This window comes from Paroedura picta, chromosome 1 (assembly GCF_049243985.1).
Source record: "Paroedura picta isolate Pp20150507F chromosome 1, Ppicta_v3.0, whole genome shotgun sequence".
Taxonomy (NCBI): domain Eukaryota; kingdom Metazoa; phylum Chordata; class Lepidosauria; order Squamata; family Gekkonidae; genus Paroedura; species Paroedura picta.
Window position 1 is genome coordinate 131,042,315 of NC_135369.1, and position 17,023 is coordinate 131,059,337.

The 17,023-nt window shown below is 43.0% G+C and overlaps 1 long non-coding RNA gene across 1 annotated transcript; it reads left to right on the forward strand.

Moving 5' to 3' along the window:
• The first annotated feature begins 328 nt into the window (after window positions 1–328).
• On the forward strand, window positions 329–15,850 carry LOC143820703 (uncharacterized). The gene is made up of 4 exons (XR_013225470.1): window positions 329–496; window positions 4,633–4,821; window positions 10,785–10,873; window positions 15,769–15,850. It is a non-coding gene; the product is annotated as an uncharacterized LOC143820703 (long non-coding RNA).
• Window positions 15,851–17,023: the final 1,173 nt, after the last annotated feature.

A 17,023-nucleotide genomic window follows, 5' to 3' on the forward strand; every position in this document is an offset into this window, starting at 1 on the left:
GCTACCCCTGGTCCTATGACTTTTAGGAGCAGTTTGCTTTGCAGAAAGCACCTGATGAAGCATTTCATGACATAAAAATAAACATTATCTCCTGCAAAGGGGTTTATCGCACAACACAGGGCTTTTGTGTGTGTGTGAGAGGGTACCATAGAGCTGTAGCTTGCCAAGGATTTGCTTGCTGCCTTCTCTCTCACATTTAAGAAGCTACTGTTTTGCTTTTGATCCAAGTGATGTTTAAATCTGCACTCCCCCACATGCACACAAAGGGTGACCTTGGGCTCACCACAACACTGAGAAAAATGCTCTGGCTGAGCAGGAATATCAGGGCTCTCTTAGCCTCACTCACCTCACAGGGTGTCTGTTGTGGGAGAGGAAAGGGAAGACGACTGTAAGCCTCTTTGAGTCCCCTTCGGGTAGAGAAAAGCAGCATATAAGAACCAACCTTCTTCTTCTAAATCCCCTTCAGCTCCAGTCCAGGATATACTGTTTGTTGCTGGTGGGTTTTTCTTTGTTGGCTTCTTGAATGCTTGTCATGTGGTGTTGTGCTAACATTTTATTATTTTTAATATTCTTATTCTAGTGAATGAAAAAGTGAGATAAAATGTTTTGATTCTGAGTCCAGTGAATTACTGTCAAAGACATGGCAATAGCAATAGTTTTATTATAACCCTACAATGAGGGTGATAGCCAGTTTGAGAGCCAGTTTAGTGTAGTGGTTAGGAGTGCTGACTTCTAATCTGGCATGCCAGGTTCGATTCTGCACTCCCCCACATGCAACCAGCTGGGTGACCTTGGGCTCGCCACGGCACTGATTAAGCTGTTCTGACCGAGCAGTGATATCAGGGCTCTCTCAGCCTCACCCACCCCACAGGGTGTCTGTTGTGGGGAGAGGAATGTGAAGGCGACTGTAAGCCGCTTTGAGCCTCCTTCGGGTAGGGAAGAGCGGCATATAAGAACCAACTCTTCTTCTTCATCATTGTACAACAAGCAGCTGTTGCCTACTGACTCTTTCCCAAGATAATGGAGCTCTTTTAAATTCTGCTTTCCCACCTGTTCACTGTGTGAGGCTGTCTGTTATTACCAAAGAAACAAAGTAATTCCTAGCAAAGACAGACTGTGCCTGTTCTTCTAGGAGTCACAGGATAGGGAGATTCCAGAGAAGTATGATTTGTTCTTCTGCAAAGGGAATTGGCTGTTCTTTCTTTACCACCTGAACCTACTATTAAGCCACTGGGGAAAGGAAGACAGCAAGTGGCTAAGCAAGGTGAGACACCAAGATAATGCATCCTGTCCTGGGCAGAGTCTGCACTTACTTTGTTTATTCCATTGTCAATCCTGTTGAATTCAGATCGCTTTGAACTTGGGTCTTCTTCTCCCCCCCCCCCATTGAAACAGGAAAGTCTTCTGCACATAGTTAGGGAGGCTCAGAAGGGGGGGGAGGCAAGCCTCTTTCTTTCTTTTCTTGAAGGGGGGGGGGAGAGGAGCCAAGCAGGGAGCCTCTTTATTTTCTTGGAGGGGGTGGGGAGAGGATCGAAAAAGGCAGAGAAGGGAGAAAAAATCCAGGACCGACAGAAGTTGAGAGAAATTAGGGGCTTCTCCTTTAAGGCAAGCTTGTCACATGACCAGGTGTGATTTATCAGATGTTCTCTACCAGGAGCTTGCTTTCCCAATCCATATTTGAAAAATATTGAGCATTAAAAGCACTCTAAGATATCGCACAATAAAGGTAGGGTCACTCCAGATAAATCCTTGCTGCAGAAGGGAAATTTAAATCGCCCAAAATCTAAACGGAAATCGCATTCTGTGTATAGGGCAGGGACTGAATCGACCTGGGGTTGGAATAAAAGCTCCGTGCAGTTTACACCCTGGAGCTCAGTAGATCAATCCTAAGGATATTTACTCAGCAGTTCAATAGGACTCAATTCGGTTAGTGTAGGATTGGAAGCAGCCTTTCAAGGGGCAGGAGCAGTCTCCATAACGACTAGTGACAGTTTTAGGAATTGTGTGTTTTGAAGATATATAGTCTAAGCACTCTATTTCATTTGTGTGCCCATTGTGCTAACTTTTTGTCCCTGAACATGGAGTCTATTAGACAGTCACTGCAATTAGAATCCACTGCAATCAATGGATTGTTTTCCAGTGAGATCACTGATGATCCCATTATCCCTCAAATTAAGGTGACCAGATTGTCCCTCTTTTGGAGGGACATCTGGGGGCACCTGGCAAATTGTACTTATGTTGAAATTAAATATATATATATTACAATATTATTTTTGCATCCTATGAACATTTTTGTTGCTCCATATAGACCAAATTTTTAATCAAGAACCCCCCGGTCAATGGTGCCCTGCTTTACCAATGTTAAAATCTGGTCACCTTACTCTAAATACAACCTTTCCTCAATAATATGTCATGCTTGCAAATCAGTTGAGTGGTTCTCATGGAACATCCGTGGCTACAGAGAGACCAACAGATAATGCTTGCTATTTACAGTATATGAACAAGTTGAATTTTCAGGTGTTGGGTATCCATTAGAAGATACAGTATGTCTCTGTGAACAAAAACAGCTAACAACTGTTGCTGCGCAAAGCAAATTTACTTGGGAAGCAGCTGCTGTGTTCCCAAAATATAGAGGATATTAGCAGAATGATTCCCCAAGGGCTACACTTCACAGGTAGATCAGAAACTGCTGAAACCTGGAGGCAATCAAAAGTTCACAACTAACTCTCTATGGTCTTCACAGCTGATTGGACTTTCATGGCATGCTGTTTGTTCCAGGAAATGTATCACTTTGCAGCAAAAGTGTCTAACAGAGCAGAAATTTTGGTATGGAATTTTTTTTTAGATCAAAAAGTATTTGTATGCCTGTAGAACCATAAAACGGAGAGAAGAGCAAAATAGCATGTACTTGGCTTTTCTCTCCATCTCAGCACTCCACATACATGTACTTGATTCAGGGCTCTAAATGTACAGAATTCTCAAAAGATGCTACTAGCTTCCCTTTAAAGGCAAATAACTCTGCCATCAGTTTTTCTACCCTTGTAGGTACCAACCACTGGTATGCCTGACATGAGCAGTCCACACTATCCATGTGTCCAACTCAGTTATGGAACAAAAGCGGTGATAAAGTCCATTCTAATAATGCCTCTTACTTGGTGTTAATTCATAGGGTCACCATAAACCTTTATTAATTTTGTAATTTTGTGGCATAAATTGTTTTTTTTAGGATTAGGAATGGCTTTCATGATGGTTGCCTCCTTTTTCAGATAAGAGAATATAATACTCTTAGAATTTGAGTGCCTTAAAATTCATTTATTTACAGCTAATGGAAAGTGTTAGAATGTATTGTTAGCCTAATTTTTGTCTTATTGTATGAAGAGAAGTAGAGCCTCTTGTGGCGCAGAGTGGTAAGGCAGCCGTCTGAAAGCTTTGCCCATGAGGCTGGGAGTTCAATCCCAGCAGCCGGCTCAAGGTTGACTCAGCCTTCCATCCTTCCAAGGTCGGTAAAATGAGTACCCAGCTTGCTGGGGGGGTAAACGGTCATGACTGGGGAAGGCACTGGCAAACCACCCCGTATTGAGTCTGCCATGAAAACGCTGGAGGGCGTCACCCCAAGGGTCAGACATGACTCGGTGCTTGCACAGGGGATACCTTTACCTTATGAAGAGAAGTTCATATAAATTATTTTTGTTTGATAGAAAACTGAATGTAGTTTGTAGTACTTATTCATTCATGCTAAGCCTTCTTTATTGTGGTGAGTATAAGAAGAAAAGAGTTGGTTCTTATATGCCACTTTTCTCTACCCAAAGGAGGCTCAAAGTAGCTTACAGTCGCCTTCCCTTTCCTCTCCCCACAACAGACACCCTGTGGGGTGGGTGAGGCTGAGAGAGCCCTGATATCACTGCTCGGTCAGAACAGTTTTATCAGTGCTGTGGCGAGCCCAAGGTCACCCAGCTGGCTGCATGTGGAGGAGGAGCGGGGAATCAAGCCCAGTTTGTCAGATTAGGTCAGCACTCCTAACCAGTACACCAAGCTGATTCATCTTAGTTTGTAAGATTCTCTTATTTTAATTTTTTTTAACTAGAATTTTACTTTAAGCCTTTTATTACCAGTAAAATATTTATTTATTTTTGCTCAGACCACAGCTGAAGAAAGCTGTTTGGCAGAAACAATTGTCTTGTGTGTCACTGCAAGCAAAATAAAATTAAGAAAAAGACAGTAAAACGTTTGTTTATTGTATTTAAAGTTGTCCTGTTTCAGACACAGTTTTTCTCTATATTGTTGGTACATGAGGAGGACACATGGGAACAAAACAAACCTAGCCGAACCGCAGTAAGAGGTAAGGAGAGCCTGGTATTTTAAAAGGGGACGTGGTGTGTGTTGGCTAATGCCTATGAATATCCAAAGCCTGACCAGGCTCATTGAAAGTATTTTTGCCTACAGCTTTACAGAGGCCCAAACAATCATTTCCCAGCCTTCTCCTGTCATGTCCCTCTTGCTCCACAATTTGTTGTAGTTTTCAGTGTGGTAAAAATAAGCACAGCTGATAGAGAGCCCCCTTCCAGGAAATCCCCTTTTTCATCATTTCACCATCATTTCACTGACACATTCCTTTCTGCCTCTGTATTTCAGCTATAAAAAGTGTGTGTGGAGTCTCTCAGGCACAGATTCATTCCTAATCATGGCCATTCAGCACTCTGACATCAGCAATTTGATGCAGTGGCACTTGGTGGGCTCGGAAGTGAATGATGCCCATGTGATCTTTCAAAATGACAGTCTGCCTGCTCTTGGCCTCAGAACTTGAAGCAAGCTTATATCATGGTGTGTCAATTATTTTATTCAGATAAGACTATGAACAAATGGTTGTCAGTTGTGTACATTAAGTTTCTGTTAATTTAGCTTAATAATGGGGCTGTTGCTAGACCAGCTGTGATAGTAGTGAGCTATTTTGCTTTAGTGATCTCCAGATCAGTGTTTCCCCACCCAAGGGTCACAACTCTCTAGTGGGTAGTGTGAGCTCTTGTATGTTTATAGCAGTCATTCCCCACCTTGCCTGGTGCCCAGCTGAACTAATGCTGAATCTCTGCGGTGGAGAAGGCAGGGCGTAGCTTCATAGTCATCCTTATTTTTCTCCTCAGTAGGTGGTTGAGGTGAGCCTTGGGGTGGTTGCAAAACACATGAAGGAGCAGTTTCTGCTTCAGCAAAACACTTTCCCTTTTCATTTGCCAGCTGATAGGAAGAGGCAGAGAAGGACAGAGGCTGGAGGCTGCAATGCGGGAGAAAGGGAGTAGGCAATAGTGAGCTCCTTAGGAATATATCAAAAATGAATTATAGGAATATTATTTGGAAACAATGGGAGAAGACTGAAGGTACATTGGTTATAATGGGGACTAAAAATTCTAATTGATTTGCATGAGCTCTGTTAAAATATATTATAGCACACATAACTTGCAAGACAAAAGAAGAAAACTTCTTGAGAAAACTGCCCTAGGCTTGTAATAATATCCCTCAGAGTAGAACTAGAGTTCCTGAGACCGGATAGGCTGCTCTGGGCCTAAAATTAAAGTCCCCAAAGTGGAATGGTGTTCTAGGAAGGCAGTGATAGACACCAAAGTGGAATGATGGTCCCTGGGAATAGCAGAAGTATTTTGATATTGGAATGACAGAAACTTGTGCTTTGCCTAGGGACCATCATTCCACTCTGGGGGCTGGCATTTCCACTCCTAGAGCACTGATTCCAGTCCCTGGAGACATCATTCCAATTGGGAGACTGTCATTCTCGGTCCACAGCAGTCTATCTGGACCCAGAGACCACTTTGGGGCCATCATTTTGGTCCCAGAGTGGTCTGCCTGGGTCCCAAGGCCATCATTTCACTGTGGGAGCAGTCATTCTAGGCCCAGGGCAGATCTTTAGAGTCATAGAATCATAGAGTTGAAAGGGACATCCTGGGTCATCTAGTTCAACCCCCTGTGCAGGAACACTCACATCCCAATTGCTCATCCACTGTAACCTGCCACCCCTTTGCTTCACAGAATCAGCCTCTCCGTCAGATGGCTATCTAGCCTCTGTTTAAAAATTTCCAAAGATGGAGAACCCACCACCACCCAAAGAAGCCTGTTCCACTGAGAAACTGCTCTAACTGTCAGGAACTTATTCCAGATATTTAGATGGAATTTCTTTTGAATTAATTTCATCCCATTGGTTCTGGTTCGTCCCTCCAGGGCAAGAGAGAAAAACTCTGCTCCATCCTCTGTATGGTACTCTTTTAAATACTTGAAGATAGTTATCAGATCCCCTCTCAGTCATCTCCTCTCTAGGCTAAACAGACCAAGCCCCCCCCCCCCAACCTTTCCTCAAATTTTTTGGTCTCCAAACCCCTTACCATTTTTGTTGAAAGGAAGTCAGACTCTCAGTGAGAAGGCCCAAGCCGGCCAGAATATATCAAGTAACATTGCAATAGGTGAATGCAAGATTAGCCCACCAGAAGTCCAAAGAGAACCAGAGCCTGTAACTTGGTCCTCTAGTTAGGACTGCTTCTTGATGGAATTTCTTTTGAATTAATTTCATCCCATTCTTTCTGGTCTGTCCCTCTGGGGCAAGAGAGAACAATTCTGCTCCATCCTCCATATGGCACCCTTTTAAATACTTGAAAATGGTTATCAGATCCCCTCTCAGTTGTCTCCTCTCTAGGCTAAATAGACCAAGCTCCCCCAACCTTTCTTTATACATCTTGGTCTCCAAACCCCTCACCATCTTTGTTGCCCTCCTCTGGACATGTTCCAGTTTGTCAACATCCCTCTTCAACTGGGGTGTCCAAAACTGAACACAGTACTCCAAGTGAGGCCAAACTAGAGCAGAGTAAAGCGGTACCATCACCTCCCGTGATCTGGACATGATACTCCGTGTGATACAGCCTAAAATCCCATTTGCCTTTTTAGCCACTGAGTCACACTGCTAACTCATGTTCAATGTATGGTCTACTAAGACTCCTAGATCCTTTTCGCACATGCTACTGCCAAGACAAGTCTCCCCCATCTTATATTGGTGTATTTGGTTCTTCCTACCTAAATGCAGAACTTTACCTTTGTCTCTATTGGACTTCATTTTATTCAGTTTAGCCCACTTCTCGAGCCTATCAAGATCATCCTGCATTCTGTTGCTGTCTTCAGTTGTGTTTGCTTCCCCTCCCAGTTTAGTATCATCTGCAAATTTAATAAGTATCCCCTCTAATCTCTCATCCAAATCATTTATAAATATGTTGAACAACACAGGCCCCAGGACAGATCCTTGGGGTACTCCACTTGTCACTCTTCAGAATATGTGTTCTGAAAACGAAAGGGACAAAATGAGCAGGGTTGCAGCACTGATCTTTTTGTGTGCCCCATGCTTGGTCTCTCCTTATTGGTCAGTTTTGTGCTAGGTGTGTTTTTTGAATTTGTAAGGAGAGATTCTTCTGCAAAACTAAGGAAAAAACCCTGTCAGGCTTCTCTGGGTGACAATCAGATGGCTTCCCTGCCATTGAGCCTCAAGGTTTGCTTGCCAGGGGTTAAAAACACGTGTTGGCTTTGCATCCATGGAAGGTAATGTGCTACACTCCTTACTTGTAAGTAAGACCCATGCAGATGGTTGCAGAAATCTCATCTGTCACCCTGAGGCTGCCAAGACAACCCAGAATAAATCCATGGCTGCACTTTATTCATACCTAAATGCAGAACTTTACCTTTGTCTCTATTGGACTTCATTTTATTCAGTTTAGCCCACTTCTTGAGCCTATCAGTATCATCCTGTATTCTGTTGCTGTCTCCAGTTGTGTTTGCTGCCCCTCAAAGTTTAGTATCATCTGCAAATTTAATAAGTATCCCCTCTAATCCCACATCCAAATCATTTCTCTCAATTGATTCTACATTGTTGTTGCAACTTTTGTTTCAGTGTATTTCAGTGTATTTCAGTGGAGCACACACAAGTCAGTCAGCATTCCTAGCTCCTGTTAAATCCACTGGTCCTTTCAGCATCTTTCATTGTTCTCAGTGGGCATTCTTGTAAATTAGTTGTCGCTTTGAAGTTCCTCACCTAATTTCCCCTGGAAGAGATTGCTTTGTGGCAGCCTTCTGAACAGCCTTTGTGGCAGCCTTCTGAACAGCTTTGGACTTTGGACATGATACAGATGCTCCATTTTGTTTTAAAAGAAGATAACTAACCTGCTCCACTGATTCATGAGCTACTGGACTAGCAACACTGACTTTTTAAATTTGCCATTTCACTGAATGAGGTTTATGATCACAAATGTGTGTGTGTGTATTTCAATCCAAGAAGATGCTCTGAGGTGCTCTCTAAGCATGTATCTCACAAGCTTAAAATGCCAGCTTCATTCTCTCTTATACACTAGCCATTGAAAGAGACAGGATACGTCTCTGGGACTTTGGATAGCGTATACCGACCTGATCATCCGAAGGGAACAGGAGTTTTATAAACAGTTTTTATAAACAGATGCATTTCCAAACAGAAGAACTGAATTTAATCAGAATATTGAGATACTTCAGTTCTAAGACCGTATGCTAAGACAGCAGAGCTTCAGGTTTAGAAGCTGAAGCTTTCAACTAATATTTTAAACAGCTAAAAAGCTCTAGTAGCCTTCAAGGTTCAACAAGATCCTTTCACTGTTTCTATAATTATTAGCATTCATGAAGCTATAACCTGAAATCAGAAATTGTGTCCTTACATTCTTATAATAAAAACCTGTGAATAACTTTGTGTGCAATAAACATTTTAACAAATTCCACATTAATAGGTGCATTATTAAATTTTTGATAAATTAAGTACCAGTTATAAAATAGGCTAGTGGTGGTGACAGCATTCCAGTTGAACTATTCGATGCAGTAAAAGTGCTACACTCAATATGCCAGCAAATTTGGAAAACTCAACAATGGCCACTGGATTGGAAAAGGTCAGTTTACATTCCAATCCCAAAGAAGGGCAATGCCAAAGAATGTTCAAACTACCACACCATTGCACTAATTTCTCATGCTAGCAAAGTTATGCTCAAAATTTTACAAGCTAGGCTCCAGCAGTATGTGGACTGAGAACTTCCAGAAGTACAGGCAGGATTTTGAAGAGGCAGAGGAACTAGAGATCAAATTGCCAACAGACGCTGGATCATGGAGAAAGCTAGGGAGTTGCAGAAGAACATCTACTTCTACTTCATTGACTATGCTAAAGCCTTTGATTGTGTGGAGCACAACAAATTGTGGCAAGTTCTTAAAGAGATGGGAATACCAGACCATCTTATTTGTCTCTTGAGAAATTTATATGCAGGTCAAGAAGCAACAGTGAGAACTGAACATGGAATCACTGATTGGTTCAAAATTGAGAAAGGAGTTCGGCAAGGCTGTATACTGTCGCCTTGCCTATTTAACTTGTATGTTGAGCATATCATGAGAAAGGCGGGATTAGAGGAGTCACAAATTGGGATCAAGATTGCAGGGAGAAATATCAACAACCTCAGATATGCAGATGATACCACTTTAATGGCAGAAAGTGAAGAGGAACTAAAGAGCCTGTTGTTGCAGGTGAAGGAGGAGAGTGCAAAAGTTGGCTTGAAACTCAACATCAAGAAAACGAAGAGCATGGCATCCGGCCCTCTCAATTCCTGGCAAATAGATGGGGAAGAAATTGAGATAGTGACAGATTTTATTTTCCTGGGCTCCAAGATCACTGCAGATGGGGACTGCAGCAAAGAAATTAAAAGACGCTTGTTCCTGGAGAGGAAAGCTATGGCAAATCTAGACAGCATCCTAAAAAGCAGAGACATCACCCTGCCAACAAAAGTGCGTTTAGTCAAGGCTATGGTCTTCCCAGTTGCAATGTACGGCTGTGAAAGTTGGACCATAAGGAAAGCCGAGCATCAAAGAATTGAGGCTTTTGAACTCTGGTGCTGGAGAAGACTCTTGCGAGTCCCTTGGACTGCAAGGCGAACAAACCAGTCAGTCCTAGAGGAGATCAGCCCTGACTGCTCCTTAGAAGGCCAGATCCTGAAGATGAAACTCAAATACTTTGACCACCTCATGAGAAGGAAGGATTCCCTGGAGAAGAGCCTAATGCTGGGAGTGATCGAGGGCAAAAGAAGAAGGGGACGACAGAGAATGAGGTGGCTGGTCACTGAAGCAGTAGGTGCAAACTTAAATGGACTCTGGGGAATGGTAGAGGACAGGAAGGCCTGGAGGATCGTTGTCCATGGGGTCACGATGGGTCGGACACGACTTCGCACCTAACAACAATAAAATAGGCACACTTTCTGTTAAAATGCATAAACACAATGAATGGTAAAAGCCTATGATCCAAAATTCATGTGACAATAAAATAATAGGTCACTGTACCAATTAAATTTTAATTTTTGGGTCACCGGACCTGAAAGATTGGGAACCAGTGGTTTAGGTGGCTCATGCAACTTCTGAGGCATCTCATGCTCACATGCTAACAGAAGCATCTCATGCTAACATTTTTAGCACCATAAAATCAGAGTCCAGTCATACCTTTAAGACCAACAAAGATTTATTCAAGGTGTGAGCTTTCGAGTGCAAGCACTCTTCCACTCAAAAGCTCACGCCTTGAATAAATCTTTGTTGGTCTTAAAGGTGTGACTGGACTCTGATTTTATGGTGCTACTTCAGACCAACATGGCTACTCATTTGAATCTATTTTTAGCACCAGTTTGCTTTATTTTAAGACAATACTCTCCAGCTGAGACTTACACTGTATCTTTACTTCACATTTTTTTGCTCTGTAGGTTGTTCTTCCACTAAAGAATGAAAATGCATTGTTTCATTTAGGAAAGAAAAACAACTGGAACTGAATAGGATTAATTCTACTCTCTGCGTAAGTAATTATGTAGAAGGGAATAAATCAACTGGATAATGTAAAGGAAACAAGAACCGAAAACTAAAGGGAATTCAATGATTGTATTATGTGTTTGCCAATTCCACAGCTGTGAGATTTAATGGATTAATTGGTGTGATTAATTAATTGTCACTTTAGTTGCAAATTGAACAGTAGGATGTTAACAAGCAGTCCCCCCCCAGGGGGTTGAAGGGCCTGTATAAGTACAGAGTCATACTATTGTATCAATTCTTGCTGGCCTTCATCAAATTTTAAAAGGAAGAAATTAAAAGTTATACTTTCCTTTCCATATGTATCCCAAATAAGTTTTCCTTTTATGGTAAAATTTCTGAAGATTTTGTTTGGGGGTGTGCCTCAGGAGAAAAAAGTTTGGAAAAGACTCCTGTTATATTGTTTGGAGGGACATGATGTCACTCTATATTGCTTGGAGGGATCATCCTAGGCTCTACATGGGTACCAAACACACAGCCCAGGGCTCTTATCTGGCCTGCGGGCAACTGGTGCAAACGAGGGAAGGCATGCAGCTGATAGAGGATGAGTGGGTGCACCTTGTAAGGTATATATGGTTAAAGCTTTCAGAAAATAGCAAGGAATGGTTTGCAGGTGTGGCTAAAGGGTGGAGGGAATGGCAGAGAAAACAACCACAGCTCGGTGAGGATTGGGGAGGGGGGACTCTAGTGGCCAGCATTACCATCCCTGCACCAAACAGTCACCATGAGTGTGGTTGACAAGAGTGGGTACTGGGACCATAGTTTGGTGATGAAGGGAAAGGGCCAGCCAGGGGAGAGAGTAAGAAGAGGGCTGGGACATTGATAGGGTAGCAACTGGGCTCTTTTGTGCATGTCTCTCTAAGAGGAACGATGTCCTGGCCTCAGAAGCCAGTGCAGGAATGAAGGGCAAAGGGGTACCTCCGTTGCTGCTACACATTTGAACAGCCACAGAGCTGGTAGGCAGAGTGTGCGTTGGGGTGTGTGGGGAAACTGTGCCCTCTGTCCCACCTGTTCTCAAACCATGAAGGAAAAGGTTTCATGGGAGGACAAAGTGCACCTTTTGGAGGTTTTGGAAATAGCCTCTCCATCAGGCCTTTTCCTCAGCCTTGCCGCTTCTGTGGAAAATGCAAGAGGGATGAGAATTGGGGTTAGGGGGATCTGGGAGAGCCAAGTTCAGCCTACCCTCCTCTTCCTGAGTCAGCTAATCTCTCTGTATTGCTCCAATTTTAGTATCTGTGCTGCCAAAGCGAGCATCTCTTCCTGAGTCAGGACCCTGTTGTCTGGGGCTGGTCACTCAGCTGGGAACACCTGGGCCCGGAACAGGGTTATCATTATAGAGACTAGTAAAAAAGCCCATTGTATCCGAAATACAATGGGCGCTAGCAGACTGGGGCAGAATAAAAGGTGGCTTACCGTTGAGCGGGTGGGCTCCCTGGTGGCGTCTTCTGGCTGGCGGCCATTTTCTTTACGGAAGCGGCGTGTGCCTGGCCGCTAGGGGCCTGGGGAGCTGTTTTCTCCCTCCCCCCCAGGCCTACCCGCCCCCCGAGGCTGTCCCAAGCCTTCTCCCGGCCGGCGGAGCAGCCTCGCGGCGTCGTAGACGCCGCAAGGCCGCTCCGCCAGCCGGGAGAAGGCTTGGGGGGGAACGAAACAAGCTCCCCAAGCCCCGGGGAAGGCGCTCCGTGGCTCGCAGAGCCGCGGAGCGCCTTCCCCGGGGCCTGGGGAGTTTTTTTTCGCCACGGGGGGAAGGAAAAAGGCTCCCCAAGCCCTGGGGAGCTTTTCCCCGGGGCCTGGGGAGCTTTTTTTCAAATCGGGTGGGGGGGGGAGGGAGAAAACAGCTCCCCAGGCCCCTAGAGGCCAGGCACACACCGCCTCCGTAAAGAAAATGGCCGCCAGCCATTGGTCTGTAACTTTCTACCATATGTTTTGATTTTCCATGTTTCAGACTAGCATCAGAAGCATTTTATTTATTTATTTTATTTATAGTAATAATATTTATTAACCGCCACTCCCGGACCCTGCCAGCTCGTGGTAGTTTACAATACAATTTTAAAACCCACATAAAATGGATAACAATACAATATAATACCATACTGGTGGCAAAAACCAATCTATAAACCTCCCCCAACCCATACCCTGTAGTAACAACCACCCTCACACCCAGGGTGGGCATCTTCTGGTGATGTCTGACCTATGGGGCCTGTGCATGGAAAACTTGCTCAGCTCATGTCCTCCTAGAATTACTTATAAGATGGCTGGCCAAAGAAGCTCGTAGTCAAACGTGTTTGTTAGACTTTCATAGGGCAGACTTTAAACTCAGAGACATTATGAGACCAGAATGGTCTCATGGACCCATGGACCAGAATGCTGGAAAAGAAAGCAGCAAGTGACACTCTTCAAACAAGAGCTATTGCATGCTCAAGCATATTTGAATTAACAGAGAACTTCAGGAAGAGCAAAGGAAGAAAAAGGAAATTTTCAAGAAATGGAGGGAATGACAGATCTCTAAAGAAGAGTATCTGCAGGTTACTAGGCACTATAGGTCGGCCATCAGAGAGGACAAAGCTGGGAGCAAGCTGAGACTGGCCAGGAAAGTCCACTATAACAAGAGAAACTTTTTCAGATATGTGAGAAGCAAACATTAGGTAAATGAGGCAATAGGCTCGCTGTTGGGTGAAGGTGGAAAGACTCTGACAGAGGACAGAGAGAAAGCAGAAAGGCTCAGTACCTATTTTGCCTCTGTGTTTTCCCAGAACAATATAGACACATCTAGACAAGGTATAGTGTGTGAGTGGCAGGCTGACATGGACATACAGAATCAAAAATCCCTTATTGGCATATAAAACTAACATAATAAAATTAGGATAAAACAATGTTAGGGTCAAAGTTGAATAAAATGACAAAACAAATGCAAACAATATCAAAGGAAAATAATAAATATGATACAAGTTGTCATGCTTACTGTGAGACACCTTCATGGCACCTTGAAAAAATTTAGCCTTCCTTTCTTCTATTTCATAATTGTTATGATTCAAAAGGAAGGAAACTTTCAAAAGGTCAAGAAGTCCCATTTTATTTAACAAAATGGGGCTTTATTTTGTATAGATATCTGTGTAGAAGGGACAATATAAAAGCACATGCAAGATAGTTTCAATGTTGGTTGTTTTAAAAGGGCAGTATCTGTCTGAATACTACTGAATGCTACTTTTTGAAATCTTCCTGGGAGTGCTTTGTATAACATCTGGCCAAAGAAAAGACTCTGAGTTGCTTTGGAAATAGAATCATAGAATCATAGAGTTGGAAGGGGCCATACAGGCCATCTAGTCCAACCCCCTGCTCAACGCAGGATCAGCCCTAAGCATCCTAAAGCATCCAAGAAAAGTGTGTATCCAACCTTTGCTTGAAGACTGCCAGTGAGGGGGAGCTCACCACCTCCTTAGGCAGCCTATTCCACTGCTGAACTACTCTGACTGTGAAAAATTTTATGATATAAATATGGAGCAATCTGGCCTGCCTCCAGTGAAATCCCCAGATTCAATGGGGAGCAAGTTTATTGTTAATGTTTTCTTGTTCAATGTGTAGAAGTCTGCATTTTATTATTTTAAAGGCCTTAGATGCTGAGTGAAAATCTAATTTTGTTTCAGTATGGGCTAACCACTTGGAAGAGTTAGATTCCACAAGCATTTGATAAGTGAGACTATCTGGATCCAAATTGTAGTATAGTTGCAGTCAATATTAGTCACGCCTTTGTTTCGAGTAGACCCTGACCAGATTCAAGCATAGGGCTGCATATTGTATGTAGTTTGACAGTCCTAAATTTTTTCACAAGAATTTGGATTGAGTACATTTTACAGAGTGGTCAATTGTGCTAATCTATACCAATTGTTACAGTTAAGATAAAAATGTCTTTCCTATAGAAGATTCAAAAAATTACAGTTGTTCATATACGCATTGTTCTATGCTTAATCCAAGGGAAAACCACACTGGTGACAAATAGTTGATAACAGGTAACCATAATTTTCAATTATATGTTATACAATTATACTCATAGCATTTATACCCTCACAACAGTAGCACAATGACAACTAACAGAGATGTAAATTTTTTTAAAATGTAATTAAGTTGCATGGATGGAAAAAATGCATCACAACTACTACAAACTGCTGTCATAGTTTCTGAAGGATTAGGGGATTAAAGCAAACAAATACCTTCTCTTTATGGCTACATTGAGTCCATTGGGTATACACAGTAGGCGTGTATTCTAGGCAGCATAAGTCAACAGTTACTGGGTAGAAATTTCCATTTGCCAGTTTGTATATTAAGAGCTAAGAGCCTCTTGTGGCGCAGAGTGGTAAGGCAGCTGTCTGAAAGCTTTGCCCATGAGGCTGGGAGTTCAATCCCAGCAGCCGGCTCAAGGTTGACTCAGCCTTCCATCCTTCCGAGGTCGGTAAAATGAGTACCCAGCTTGCTGGGGGGTAAAACGGTAATGACTGGGGAAGGCACTGGCAAACCACCCCTTATTGAGTCTGCCATGAAAACGCTGGAGGGCGTCACCCCAAGGGTCAGACATGACCCGGTGCTTGCACAGGGGATACCTTTACCTTTTACCTTTATATTAAGAGCTACATGTACATTTCTCCAATGGCTCCTCTTCAGGGGCTGTTTTGGGTTGGGAAAATAACATCAGGATGAGGAAGGTTTCAAGCCTACTCCCTGGTTTAGTTTGTCCAGACCAGGTTTATTTTGTCATACTTTGGAAGTTAAGCAAAGTAGGACCTGATTAGTACTTGAATGGGGGACCATGATAGAAATCTAGGGTTGTTAGGCAGAGTCAGGCAATAGCAAACCACCCACCTATGTTCATCTCTTGGCTTTAAAATCCTACAGGATCACCATAAGATAGCTGCAACCTGACAGTGCTTTTCTCCACCATATTCAGCGGGACTGTTGCTTTAAATAAATGATCCAGTTTAGTGAAGTCTTATTAGGTATCTGGGGGTTCATGTGTGCAAAGAACATTATGAGAGTATTTTTGTAACATTATTGCAAATGTTCTTATTCAGCTTTGTGTCTTCAGACATCATTTCATGTGGAATAGGCTGCATAGCCTCAAGCATCTATCTGTTGAGCATGCAGAATGTATACACCCATTTCTTATTCTCCAGCTATCTTCTCTGTTGCCATTGAAGCCTTCCCACAAGGACTATTCCTCAAAGAGAACAATAGTTTTCTTTATCGATGCAAAGTTATATAACTCAGTTTTAGAATCTGCCTGAGGCCATTGTCCCATGTGAGTAGACTTATACAACACCTTATCAAAAATGACTAGCTTCTTGCTTATGTTTTACAGGCAAAAGGTCTCCAGCTGCTTTCTGCCATTAATTTATACCAGAGTAGACCGTGAGCCACCCAAATGTTACAATAAGTATTTTTTTTAAAATAATTCCATTACTAGGTACATGCATCAAATATTGCATTTTTACAGGTTCTTAACCTGTTTTTTTGTATTAATTAAAAGGTGACGTCATTTTTATTTTATTTTATTTATTTATATTTATTTATAGGCGACCCCTACTGAATTGGTCATCTTGGGGAGGCTTACAACAATGTGAATGATTAAACCATACAATATGTTAAACCCATTAAAAACACAATAAAAATTATCAGCGCTATCATTCCATTGGATTAAAACAGAACTGTCATCAGATAACCTGCTTGAGTGAGAATAAGAGAACCCAAAGCCAGCAGGGGAAGCCCATATAATGTTCTAGTTCTTTTGTGTGTGCTGGCCTCAACTGTATTCCTGGCAAAAGAGCTCCATCTTACAGACCCTGCAGAACTGTGCCAATTCTTTCAGAGCCCTGATGTTCTCTGGGAGCTCATTCTACCAGGCAGGGGCCAGGGCCAGTCACACTTCTTAATTTTGTTTCTTAATATTAATGGTTACCAGTTGAATTCCAGATCAGGCTTAAGGGTCTGGTAATTACCTTCAAGGCCATACGTGCTCTGGGTCCAGTGTACCTGAGGGACCACCTCTCTGCCTATGCTCCTCAGTGGTCCCCAACCCCCGGTCCAGGGACTGGTACCGGTCCGTAGATCAGTCGGTACTGGGCCGCGGCTCCTCTTCTTCCTCCTCCCTTGC